This window comes from Orycteropus afer, unplaced genomic scaffold, assembly GCF_000298275.1.
Source record: "Orycteropus afer afer isolate SDZICR_OR568_19922 unplaced genomic scaffold, OryAfe1.0 scaffold00051, whole genome shotgun sequence".
NCBI classification, from domain to species: Eukaryota; Metazoa; Chordata; class Mammalia; order Tubulidentata; family Orycteropodidae; genus Orycteropus; species Orycteropus afer.
Window position 1 is genome coordinate 9,346,573 of NW_006921638.1, and position 6,466 is coordinate 9,353,038.

At 39.3% G+C, this 6,466-nt stretch overlaps 1 protein-coding gene across 1 annotated transcript in view; it reads left to right on the forward strand.

The window, feature by feature from the left end:
• Positions 1-6,466, forward strand: part of TTC6 (tetratricopeptide repeat domain 6) — a 285,618-nt gene that overhangs the window by 1,249 nt on the left and 277,903 nt on the right. The window lies entirely within an intron of this gene.

A 6,466-nucleotide genomic window follows, 5' to 3' on the forward strand; every position in this document is an offset into this window, starting at 1 on the left:
TATATATATATATATATATATATATATATGTATGTATACACACACACACACACACACATATATGATATTTCAGTGCATATGGTGTGTATAACACTGAAACTAGACTTCTTTGAATTTTGTTTTCTGTCCATGGAGTGTATGTGTTTTTTTCTCTTCAAAATGAAAAATTAAGAGAGATTAATCCAGAAGTGATTAAAAGAAATACTAGCTGTAGACTTGAGTGATACATTACCTGCAGCCTTCCCTTCGAAAATCTTTGTGATATTTAGTACTGAAGTAACAAAATAGGTGTTTTGTATGAAAAACAGCCTTTTACTATTACAGTTTAGTGTTAGTAGTAGTAAATGATAGTGAAAGTGAATTTATATTCTAGAAAGAAAATCAATATATTGCTATTGAGATATTTAATTGGTAAGAGTTCTGTAATATTTTCAGTTAACAGTGTTCTTTTATAAAATTTTTTGTCTTTACTTTGCAAGCCTTTCAAATTATAGAGATTTACAAGTGCTTCTTGTGTGCCAAGCACGACTGTTAGGTGCCATTGGATTGATTCTGACATAGCAACTCTGTGCAAAACAGAATGAAACAGCCTGGTTCTGCACCATCCTCACCATTGTTGCCATACATGACCCCATCGCTGCAGCTACTGTTTCAGTCCATCTTAGTGAGGATCTTCCCATTTTCACTGACTCTCCACTTTATCAAGCAGATAAATAAAGTAAATGTTACTTTAGGCAAGGTTAACTGGTCCCTATTGATAACATAACCAAAATACGAGAGACTAAGTCTGGCTGTTCTGGCTTTGAAGGAGCATTCTGGCTGTACTTCCTACAAGACAAATGTGTTCATTCTTCTAACAGTCCATGGTGCATTCAGTATTCTTTGCCAACACCACAATTCAAATGAATCTGTTCTACTTTGATCTTACTTATTCATTGTCCAGCTTTCACGTGCATATGAGGCTACTGAAAATCCCATGGTGTGGGTTAGGTGCACCTTAGTCTTCAAAGTGACATCTTTGCTCTTTTACACTTTAAAGATGCCTTTTGCAGCAGATTTGCCCAATGCAATACGTCATTTGATTTCTTTACTGCTGCATCCATGGACATTGTGGATCCAAGTAAAATGAAATCCTTGACAACTTCAATCTTTTCTCCATTTTTCATGATGTTGCATATTGGTTCAGTTGTGAGGATTTTTGTTTTCTTTACGCCAAGGTATAATCCATATGGAAGTCTGTAGTCTTTGATCTTCATCAGTAAGGGCTTCAAGTTTTCATTTACAGCAAGCAAGGTTGTGTCATCTGCATATCGTAAGTTGTTTATGAGTCTTCCTCCAATCCTAATGCCATGTTCTTCATCATGTAGTCCAGCTTCTTGGACTATTCACTCAGAATACAGATTGAATAAGTATGGTGAAAGGACACAACCCTGATGCACACCTTTCCTAACTTTTAACCATGCAGTATTCCTTTGTTCTGTTTGAATAACAGCCTCGTGGTCTATGGACAGGTTACTCATGAGCACAATTAAGTGTTGTGGAATTCTCATTCTTTGCAATGTTATCTATAATTTGTTTTGATCCACACAGTCAAATGCCTTTGCATAGTCAATAAAACACAGGTAAACATCTTTCTGGTATTCTTTGCTTTTAGCCAAGATTCATCTTACATGGATCCATCTTGCATCAGCAGTAATGTCCTTTGTTCCATGTCCTCTTCAGAATCTGGCTTGAATTTCTGGCAGTTCCCTGTCAATATACTGCTGCAATAGTTTCTGAATTATCTTCAGCAAAATTTTACTTGTGTGTGATATCAGTGACATTTTCTGATAATTCTGTATTCTGTTGGGTCAGCTTTCTTTGGGATGAGCACAGGTATGGATCTCTTCCAGTTGCTTGCCCAGGTAACTCTCTTCCAAATTTCTTGGCATAAATAAGTGAGCGCCTCCAGTGTTGCATCCATTTGTTGAAACATCAATGAGTATTCTGTCAGTTCCTGGAGCACCTTGTTTTCTACCAATTCCTTCAGTGCAGCTTAGGTTTATTCATTCAGTACCATTGGATCTTGATCATTTGTTATCTCCTGAAATGGTTGAACTTTGGCCAATTCTTTTGATACAGTGACTCTGTGTATTCCTCCATCTTTTTTGATGCTTCCTGCATCGTTCATTATTTTGCCCATAGAATCCTATAGCATTGGAGCTTGAGGCTTGAATGTTTTCTTCAGTTCTTTCAGCTTGAGAAATGTCAAGTATGTTCTTCCCCTTTGATTTTTCCAAGTCTTTGCACACTCGAATATACTATTTTACTTTGTCTTCTCAAGTCGCCCTTTGAAATCTTCTGTTCAGGTCTTTTATTTTATCATTTCCTTCAGCTACTCTTTGTCCAAGAGCAACTTTCAGAGTCTCTTCTGATGACCATTTGGGAACAGACAAGTGTGGTATGACATCAAGGACATTGTACAGGAAGAAAAGTAAAACATCATTAAAAAGGCAGAAAAGGAAGAGAAGACCAAAATGCATGCCAGAAGAGACTCTGAAATTTGCTCTTGAATGTAGTGCCAAGCACTTTGGGACAGTGTTTAGGTGCATTTTTGTCCCAACAACAACCCCACCAGGTAAAAACTATTAAAACTCCCAACTGTCGAGGAGCCGTCCCAGATTGAGTGATGTTTAAGACTTGCTCAATCTCCCACAACTAATGCATGGCAGGGCTGGGATTCCACTTCAGGCACATGCGCCCCAGAATGGACTGGAGCAGTGCTCAAATGTGTATTTTTGTTGATGGTGATATGTCCCTGGCAGGAAGCAAAATTAGGGTTGTACCTTAAGATATATTGTCGGTATAGACTTACTCAGGCAGGGATATTCAAAGAAGAAGCATTAACAAAGGAAACTGAGCATCACACTAGAAGAAAGGGAGGGGAGGGAGAAGGGAGAGAGGAAGAAAGGCAATGTTAAGAGGGATAAAGATTTTATTATTGTTCTTGGCTGTGGCACCAAACGTCTTGTCAGTACATTGTTGTGTTATGTCTTGAAAATAGTTTCTGTCCCAGAATACACTCCTGGCTGTGACTGAAGGAATATGATCATAAAGCCCACCAGGGAAACAAAATCGTGTGTGAACAAAAGTCCCTAGTACCATCTTTGACTTAATGTTTGGTGGCAGAGTAGTATAAAAGTTCTCACTTAAGACCCATACCTACCACGGTTACTGAACAAGGTCAGTATGATCCGTATGACTGGGCCATTTCAAAACAGGTATATCTGATTCCCACCACTCGTGTGTCAGTCTGTCATACTGTGGTGGCTTGCATGTTGCTGTGAGGCTGGAGGCTATGCCACCAGAATTTCAAATACCAGCAATGTCAACCATGGTGGACAGTTTTCAGTGGAGCTCCCAGCCTAAGACAGACTCAGAAGAAGGAAGTGACCATCCACTTCTCAAAGTACTGGCTGGTGAAAATCTTATGAATAGCAGTGAAACACTGATATATTACTAGAAAATTTTATAAACAGTGTAGAAACATTGTCTGATATAGTGCCATAAAATGAGCCCCTCAGGTCAGAAGGCACTCAAACTACAACTGGGGAAGAGCTGCCTCCTCAAAGTAGAGTCGACCTTAACGAAGTGGATGGAGAAAAGCTTTTGGGACCTCCACGTGACGTGATTCAAAATGGGAAGAAACAGCTGTAAACATCCATTAATAACATGGAATGTACAAAGTATGAATCTAGGAAAATTGGAAGTTGTCAAAAATGAAATGGAACACATAAAGATCAATATTCTAGGCATTAAACCAAACCAAACTCACTGCTGTTGAGTTGATTCCAACTTACAGTGACCCCCTCCTTGGGTTTCCGAGGTGTTATCTCTACAGAAGTAGATAGCCCAGTCTTCCTTCTGAGGAGTGGCTGGTGGGTTTGAACCACCAGCCTTCTGGTTAGCGTCAAATGCCTGAGGCACTATGCCACCAGAACTCCTAGGCATTAGTGAGCTGAAATGAACTGATTTTGGCCATTTTGAATCAGACAATCATATGATCTATACTGGGCATGACAAATTGAAGAGGAATGGTGTGGCATTCATTGTCACAAAGAGTGTTTCAAGATCAAGTACAGTATTTGCTGTCAGTGACAGGAAAATATCCATATGCCTACAAGGAATACCAGTTAATACTACTACTATTCAAATTTATGCACTGACCACCAAAGCCAAAGATGAGGAATTTGAAAATTTTTATCAACTTCTGCAGTCTGAAATTGACCAAACATACAATCAAGGTGTAGTGATTGGAATGCAAAAGTTGGAAACAAAGAAGAATCACCAGTAGCTGGAAAATATGGCCTTGGTGATAGAGATGATGCCAAAGATAGCATGATAGAATTTAACAAGACCAGCGACTTATTCATTGCAAATACTGTTTTATCAACTACATAAATGACAGTTATACATGTGGACTTCACCAGGTAATATACAGGAATCAAATCAACTACGTCTGTGAAAGGAGCTCTGGTAGCATAGTGCCTAAGGCACGTGACTGCTAAGCAGAAGGCTGGCAGTTCAAACCCACCAGCCACTCCTCGGAAGGAAGGTTGGGCAATTTACTTCTGTAGTGATACTGCCTCGGAAACCCAAGGAGGGGTCGCTATGAGTTGGGTCCAACTCAATGGCACATAACAACAACAACAATGTCTGTGAAAAGAGGCAATGGAGAAGCTCAGTATCTTAAGCCAAAACAAGGCCAAGAGCTGATGGTGGAAGAGACCATCAACTGCTCACATGCAAGTTCAACTTGATGTTGAAGACAATTAAATCCACGAGAGCCAAAATATGACCTTGAAGCTATCCGTCCTGAATTTAGAGATCATCTAAAGAATAGATTTGATGCGTTGAACATCAGTGACCGAAAACCAGAAGAAATATGGGATGACATCAAGAACATCATCCATGAAGAAAGCAAGAGGTTATTAAAAAGATGAGAAAGGAAGAAAAGACCAAAATGGATGTCAGAAGAGACCTTGAAACTTGCCCTTGAGTGTAGAGTAGCTAAAGCAAATGGAAGAAATGACAAGATAAAAGAGCAGAATGCTTGAGCAGACACAGCCAGTTACTATAATGAAGTGTGCAAAGACTTGGAGTTAGAAAACCAAAAGGGAAGAGCATGCTCAGCATTTCTCAAGCTGAAGGAACTGAGGAAAAAAATTAAGCTTGGGTTGCAATATTGAAAGATGCTATGGGCAAAATATTGAACAATGCAGAAAGCATCAAAAGAAGATGGAAGGAACACACAGAGTCACTGTGCCAAAAAGAACTGGTTGATGTTCATCCATTTCAGGAGGTGGCATATGATCAAGAACCAATGGTATTGAAGGAAGAAGTTCAAGCCACTGAAGGAATTGGTGAAGAACAAGGCTCCAGGAATTGAGGGAGTACCCATTGAGATATTTCAATAAACAGATGCCCCACTGGAGGCACTAACTCAGATATGCCAAGAGATTTGGAAGACAGTTACCTGGCCAACTAAATGGAAGAGATCCACATTTGTACCCATCCCAAAGAAAGGTGATCCCACAGAATGTGGAAATTATACAACAATATCATTAATATCACACACAAGTAAAATCTTACTGAAGTTAATTTAAAATGGTTGCAGCAGTATATTGACAGAGAACTTCCAGAAATGCAAGCTGGATTCAGAAGAGGATGTGGAATGAAGGATATCATGGCTGATATCAGATGGATCTTGACTGAAAGAAAAGCATACCAGAAAGATGTTTACTTGTGTTTTATTGACTATGCAAAAGCATTTGATTGTATGGATCATAAAAAATTATGCATAACAATGAGAAGAAAGGGAATTTTAGAACACTTAATTGTACTCATGAGGAACCTGTACATAGGCCAGGAGGCTGTTGTTCGAACAAAACTGGGAGATATTGCATGGTTTAAAATCAAGGAGGGAGTGTGTCAGGGTTGTATCCTTTCACCATACTCATTCAATCTATATTCTGAGCAAATAATCTGAGAAGATGGACTATATGAAGAAGAAACATGGCGTCAGAATTGGAGGAAGAACCATTAACAACCTGCGATACACAGATGACACAACTTTGCTTGCTGAAAGTAAGGATGACCTCAAGCACTTACTGATGACTGAAGAATAGAGTCTGCAGTATGGATTATATCTCAATATATAGAAAACAAAAATCCTCACAATTGGTCCACTAAACAGCTTTATGATGGATGGAGAAAAGATTGAAGTTGTCAAAGACTTCACATTGCTTGGTTCTATAATTGACACCAATGGAAGCAGCAGTCAGGACATCAGATGACATGTTGTTGTTGTTAAGTGCTGTCGAGTTGGACCCACCTCATAGCGACCCCTCCTTGGGTTTCTGAGGCAGTATCACTATGGAAGTAGATTGCCCAGCCTTCCTTCCAAGGAGTGCCTGGTGGGTTTGAA